This window comes from Phacochoerus africanus, chromosome 3 (assembly GCF_016906955.1).
Source record: "Phacochoerus africanus isolate WHEZ1 chromosome 3, ROS_Pafr_v1, whole genome shotgun sequence".
NCBI classification, from domain to species: Eukaryota; Metazoa; Chordata; class Mammalia; order Artiodactyla; family Suidae; genus Phacochoerus; species Phacochoerus africanus.
This window is the reverse complement of record NC_062546.1, coordinates 127,883,515-127,891,195: the sequence shown is the minus strand read 5'-3', so window position 1 is coordinate 127,891,195 and position 7,681 is coordinate 127,883,515. Positions and strand designations below refer to the sequence as shown.

The following is a 7,681-nucleotide window of genomic DNA, read 5'->3' as shown; positions in this document are numbered from 1 at the left end:
TACGTAAAGGTGAATCCATATGACGGAAAATTTTCCTCCTGAAAAAGGAAGTAAATTCTGATACATCTACAACATGAATGAACCCTGTTGATATTAAATACTAAGACATTATACAAAATGATATGTCGGTCACAAAAGGACAAATATATTATGATTCCACTTAATATAATAGCAAAATTCATTGGCATGGCATAAGTTAGAACAGTGGTACCCAGGGGCTAGGGGAAGGGAGAATGATGGTTTATTGTTTAATGGATATGAATTTTCAGTTTGGAAAGATGAAAAGTTCTGGAAATGGATAGTGGTGATGGTTCCACAACAATGTGAATGTACTTAATGTTAATGAATTATACACTTAAAATTTTAAAATAGTATATTGTATGTAATGTATAGTTATATAAATTAATTTACCATAATTTTAAAAATTAAAAATTGAAAAAAACTGTATAGAGGTTATCTAACCACTATAAGCACCAAATCAAAGGAACTTTTCTAAGAGGATTATTTCTGTAAACATTACATTTTAATTGTTGGAGACAGGGAGGATTTGCTATTGGTCACAACAATCCTTAGTTCTGTAGATAGCACAAAATGGGAAATACATTGAAGAACATACAAAAAGGAGTTCAAATTGACTTTAGCAGAAACTACTCTTATTTTTAACTGTTTTTCATTTATCGCTGTATAAGAAATCAAAACTGACACCGCAAGTCTGTTCTCTATGTCTGTGAATCTGTTTCTTTTCTGTAGAAAGGTTCAGTTGTGCCTTATTCTAGATTCTACATATATGTGATATCATATGTATTCATCTTTCTCTTTCTGACTCTCTTCATTTAGTATGAGAATCTCTAGTTGCATCCATGTTGCTGCAAATGGCATTTTTTCGTTTTTATGGCTGAGTGGCATAAGGCCAAATCTTAATCCATTCATCTGTTGATGGATATTTAGATTGTTTCCATGTCTTGGCTATTCTAACTAGTGTTACAATGAACATAGGTGTGCGTATATCTTTTTGAATTATAGTTTTCAAAAAGAAAACTGGACACATGCCCATGAGGGGATTGCTGGATCATATGGTAGTTCTATTTCTAGTTTTCTGAGGCAACTCCATACTGTTTTCCGTAGTGGGGGGTAGGAAGGAAGGAGTGGGGTGGACTGGGAGTTTGGGGTTAGAAGACACAAAGTATTACATTTAGGATGGATAAGCAATGAGATCCTACTGCATAGCACAGGGAACTAGATCCAATCTTTTGGGATAGAACATGATGGAAGGTAATATGAGAAAAAGAATTTTCATATTATCTTTCATATGATATACATATGAATGGGTCAACTTGCTGTATAGCAGAAATTGGCAGAACATTGTAAATCAATTATATTTTAATTTCAAAAATTAAGCAAAAAAATTTTTTAAAAAACCTGAGGAAGAGATATTCCCAATGCACAGTCCAAAAAAGAAATTTTAGATAGAAAGGCATAGCAAATGTATAATCTATTATAGACATTTATAACTCTCAGAACTCTAAATTTCTGGGATGAATATTTGGATATTTTCTCTTTTCTGGGACTCAGCCTAAGGCCCCAAATGACATTAAATCTTTTTTCTTTTCTGAGCACTCCTCTGATTTATAATTAAAAAAATATATGTATTCTGCTACACAGCATTTATTTTAAAACTTTTCTGACACAGCTGGATAAAACAGTCATAACATAAAAATCTGCTACCTTTCTTTTCTAGTACAATGTAATATCTCCCAAAGCAAATGATCAAACTCAACTTTGCTCATCTAAACAATGGTGAACCATATTTTTGTGAAATCAATGTTACTGAGGTATAAATTGCATTATACAAATTGAACCCATTTTTAGTGGATAGTTAAAGAGTTTTGTCAAATGTATACACATTTTAACCACTAATGTAAACAAGATATAGGAGATTTCTGTCACCCTATTAATTCTAATCTCCTTCTGTGGCCTGGCAACCACTGGTCTCCTTTTTATAGCCATAGATTTTGGTTTTCAAATGTTTCATGTATAAAAATGTACAACATGTACTGTTCAGTGTCTGAGCTCCTAAAAGCAGAGAACTTTCTCGAAGAAAAAGGGATGTAGCAGAAGAGGAAGTTGGGGTATTTTAAGCACCAGAAGAACTTGACTTACTGGTTTGAGGATGGAGGGGTTCAATATGACGTCAATGAAGATGGCTTTAAAGAGCTAAGAGGTCGCTAGTTCTCAGAGGGCAAGGAAACGAGGATGTCAGCCCTATAGCAACAAGAAACTGAACTGTGCTAATAACACAGATGAACATAGAAGCAGATTCTCCTTTAGACAAGAGCCCAGGGATCCAACACCTTGATTCTCACCTTGTGTAAACATGGGCAGGGGAATCAGTAAAGCTCACCCAGGCCTCCTGTCTACACACCTCTAGGAGAATGTGAGTGTTTAAGCCACTAAATTTGTGGTAATTTGTTACAGCAGAAGTAGTAAACAAATGAAATATGTAAACCAAAAAGAAGAGAAATAATGATAATTGTATGAGCAGTTAAAATAGAAAGGGATTAAAGAAAGAAATAGCAAAAAATGGGAAAATAATCTTTGAAACACTCACGAAAGAGAAATACTTACAGTTAGACTGATTAAGAAAATAAGAAATCGGAGTTCCTATTGTGGCCCAGCAGGTTGAGAAGCTGACATAATGTCCATGAGGATGGGGGTTCAATCCCTGACCTTGCTCTATGGGCGAAGGTTCCAGTGTTGCCTCAAGCTGTGTTGTAGGTCACAGATGTGGCTCTGAGCTGGTGTTGCTGTGGCTGTGGTATAGTCTAGAAGCTGCAGCTCTGATTTGACCCTTGGCCTGGGAACTTCCATATGCCACAGTGCAGCTGTAAAAAGAAAAAAGAAAAAAAAGAAAATTAAACAAGAAATAGACATGATTTTAGAAATATAATAATAATGCTAAAATCAGACTTATAAATATCTAGATCTCTTCAATATTATTATATTTAAGATGGGGTGATTTTAGCATAAGTTTAGAAGAAAAATCGTTGGAATATAATAGAGTCTGTAAGTAGACACAAACACATGCAGTGACTTGTTTTATGACCAAAAAAAAAGTACCACAATTTAGTGGAGAAACAAAAGTCTTTATGAAAAATTGGTACTCAGTCAATTAAACATCTATTTTTAAAAAAAGAAAATAGAGCAAAATTTTGAGTTATCTAAAACCGTGCATAAAAGTTAATTAGCGATAGATCTTAGGCCTAAATGTTAAAGACAAAATGAGTAGCTGCTAAAAGAAAACCTAGCAAAACCTAATAAATTGATGACCTTGGGGTAGGAAAGATTTTTTTAAACAAGAAATAGGAAGTTTTAATCATAAAAGAAAAAAAAATTAAATAACCTCTGTTCCTCCAATGATAATTATAAGAGAATAAGAAGGAAAATCACAGACTTGCAATAAATATACTTGAATCAAATATATCCATAAAATTATCCAACATGCATGGGAAAATATGTGCAATATCATTAGTCATCAAGGAAATGCAAAGTAAAACCAGGTGATAATTATACCCCATCACAAAAGCTATAACTAAAAGGGCTAATGGTATTGCAAGGAAGACTGTCTAGAACTCTCATATATTTCTGGCAGAAGTTTTAATGATTTAACCTCTTAGAAAACTTGGTGCATCTACATGTAAAAATTTATCAAGTCATACAATTATGACTAGTGTATATGTCATTCTTCAATAAAAATTTAAAAATTAATGCTAGAGATAAAAAAGATATAACTAACAACAATAGTGTTAGGAAAGTACTATTAAACTGCATTATAAAAATTAATTTGAAAAATAAAGAATTATTTCCTTAATTAATTCAAAGAATTCTGAATTTTAAAAGCTGAATCAAGAGGATATTTTTTGTCAATGTGGTTAACTAGTGAAAGAAATGACATGTTAGGACTGAAAAAACTAATTATTCATAGATAATAGCTTTTAAACACAGAAAATCCAGAAACAAAATAAATCATGAAAATTCATGAAAAAATTGAGCATTATCATCAGCTACAAAATTTATATAAAATGATATATTTCATATACCAGGAACAAGTTAACATAATTTTTTAAATCCTCCTCTAAATATTTAAATTACTATCATATCTATAAATAAGGAAATCAAATGTTGTCCAGCATCTAAAAGTATAAATTTATAAAGCATTATTAAAGGACATAAAAGTAAAGAATGAGAAATACATTTTCCGAAAAAAAATCCAACATTTGGAGATTAAAATTCTCCCCAAATTAACTCATAAATTTAACATAGTTCCAAAAAAATACCAGTAGAGTTTTTCATAAAACTTACGAAGCAATCTAAAAGGCATAGAAAGAAATACAAAGGTAGCCAAGAAAATTTTGAAAAGTAGTAAGTAATAGGAACTTGTCCATCAGATTTCAAAATTTATTGACTAATTAAACAATGTGGCTTCAGAGTAGCATTAGCTAAACATACATCTATGCTACAAAAAAGAGACTAGTAAAAGACACACAGACAAAAATTCATGGCAATGTGGCATAAACACACCTCTGAATATTTTGGAAGGTGGTTTTGGCAGAAGAAGTGCTATGCATCAGCACGGAAAGGACACACTCTTCCTATAAATGATGCTAGGACAACTGGTTCTCCATATGGAGAATGATAAATTAGATACCTACCTCACACCATACTCAAAAATAAGTTCCAGATGGGTTAAATACCTATACATAAAAAGCAAAACATTGCAACATTTATAAGAAAATATGTGAAAGCATCTTTGTGACATCAATGCAGAAAAAAAATTGTTTAACACAGGACAAAATTATAACTATAAAGTTAAAAGAAAGCTACAGTCTGAGAAAAATATTTGCAATGCATATAACTAATGCAATTTTGGTAGTCCTTCTCCTTTTGGAAATACAACATGTACACAAGGAGGACTGTAAAGGGTGTTAGGTGCATATTGTTTGAAGTAGTGAATAGAGGTAAAAATTGGAAATACTGTACATACACGCATATACATTTTTATGATGCCATATTTAAATGAAGTTTTATGTAAGACATTGTATTTTCCACTTAGAATAGAGTACTTACAAATGCAATCTTATTTGCTACAAATTTTCTACAAATTGGGGTCCTTCAATGTATTATTGTGTGGAACAACGTTAAATCTATGCTACTATTGACTTCTTCAAGGTGGGCCCAGAGAAGGCCCCAGAAGCTAGAAGAGCTCCACCACCAGGGAAGTCCCCTGGTATGCTTCCTTGTACTCTGGAGTCTGGTAACAATGGAATTGCCAGACTTTCCAGTTCTTTCTGGAAATGTTCATATTCTTCCTTTTCTGGAGTCTGACTCTTTTCAAGGCTGTTGATGATTTTATTGCACTTATCAAGAACTTTTGTTTATCCTCATTGTTGATCTGGTCTTGAAGTTCTGCATGTTCAACAGCTGGTTTCATGCATAGGATTCAACCAAATTCTTGGAAAATAATTTTTTCCACAGCTTCTGGTCTTCAGCTTTGTACCTTCCTGGACCATACCCTTGATGTCTTTCTTGCTCTTATATGTATACATATATGTATGTGTGTGTATGTATTCTACATATTGGAGTACATATGGGATAAATACACATATGTATTCATTTATGTATATTTATGATAAAGCCATAAACTAATACTATATGAATTAACTAATCTGATTTTTATAATACTCTTGACCTAAAAGGATACTTACTAAATACATAGCAAAAGGGTAACAGAATTGTGGAAGGAAATAGTTTTCAAATTTATGCATAATGTTCCACTTTCATGAAAAATTAAAACAAAGTTATGATTAACATTTGACAAATATTAGTGTGGCACACATGAAATCAATTATATTTTATTTTGTTATAGTTATTATTAATTTTCAAACTATCAAGATAAAAATACTTTGAATGTCATCCTGTATCCTATAATTAATGTTCATTTACCTATTAAATTTGATAGTTTCTATGTTAATCTACAACTACACATAAATGGTATATTCTGTGCAACTTTATTTGCGAGGAATAAACATTACATATAAAATATTATATACATTCTCAACCATTACCACATCATCATAAGTGATAAATGTCCTAAAATGAAAAGCAATTAAATATGAATATGAAATATAAATGAGGAAGTTCTCTTTGTGGAACAGAGGAAATGAATCCAACTAGTATCCATGAGGATGCAGGTTCAATCCCTGGCCTCACTCAGTCGGTTAAGGATCCATCATTGCCACGAGCTACAGTGTAAGTCACAGACATGGCTTGGATCCCATGTTGCTGTGGCTGTGGTGTAGGCCAGCAGCTGTAGTCCTCGTTTGACCCCTAGCCTGGGAAATTCCATATGCCATTTGTGCGACCAAAAAAAGCAAAAAAAAAAAAGTAAGGGAAGGAAAGGAAAGGAAAGGAAATGGAAATGTAATAGGACAGAAGGAACTAACACAAGTGAAGACAATGTAGAATGTGAGAGAATTTGTAATCTCAAATAAGCCTCAAATCAAAGAATTTAGAAAGAACAAGCAAGTGCGGTACAAGAAAAGGAAACACAATAAGTCAGCAAAGTGAACATTACCAGGTTCTGTTTAATGAGCAGCTTGATTTAAATGGAGAAGATTTTGTATTCCAGGGCAAAGTGAGAGATATCCAGAGATTTAGAAGATGGTATTAGATTATCATGGGCCTTGGAACTTATCAAAGACTTTGTAGTTGATGTGTATGTATCCTAGTTTGAACAAATTTAACAGTTTTTGGTAACTAGACTTTACTTGTTGGTCTCACAACTGGTAAGTCTAGTTATCTCCCAGAGAAGGTGAAACCTGATATCAACTTACTATTGTTCAGAAGCTTCATCACAGAAATTTCATAAAAGGCTAGTCCAGAATGAAGATGAGAATAATGCTTCTACACTTTAATGATATAAATCCTGTCTAACTTACTTCTCTCCAAATCTTTTTCCCATTAAAAAGTTTATCCCTCAATGGAAGTTTAATAATTTTCTGATTAAAGGTGCTGCTGATTATCCTAAAACAGTAGAATGAGGTTGATTTGATAGTGTGGTCTTTTAAGAGTGTATTTTATCTGCTGATCCTTCCTTTTTTCTTGGAGTTTAATGAGTTCATATCTGATTTGGGCATTCCCCATATAGAGTTCTTTAATTCCCTCACTCCCCACCATCTTTCTGGTTTATAGTAGAATGAAAATTTATTTTCATTTCATATAACTTTGATGACATATCTTCCAAAAAAAAGTTATAGATGCTTACAGAGTTCCTGTTGTGGCACTAGTATCCTACTAGTATCCATTGAGGGTACGGGTTCGATCCCTGAACTCAATGGGTGGATTGGGGATCCAGCATTGCTGTGAGCTGTCGTGTAGGTCACAGACGCAGCTTGGATCCCATGTTGCTGTGGCTGTGGTGTAGGCCAGCAGCTGTAGCTCCGATTAATCCCCTAGCCTGGGAACTTCCATATGCCACGGTGTAACCTTAAAAATAAAAATTAAAAAAATAATTTAAAAAAATAAAAATTAAAAAAATAATTTAAAAAGTTATATACCCTTTTACTCTGCAACCAGACTGCCTGAATTGGAATATGAGTTCTGTTAGTAACCATATAAGCTCTTG

The 7,681-nt window shown here is 32.9% G+C and overlaps 1 pseudogene; it reads right to left on the bottom strand.

Moving 5' to 3' along the window:
- Positions 1–5,201: 5,201 nt before the first annotated feature.
- Positions 5,202–5,603, bottom strand: LOC125121957 (heat shock cognate 71 kDa protein-like; annotated as a pseudogene).
- Positions 5,604–7,681: the final 2,078 nt, after the last annotated feature.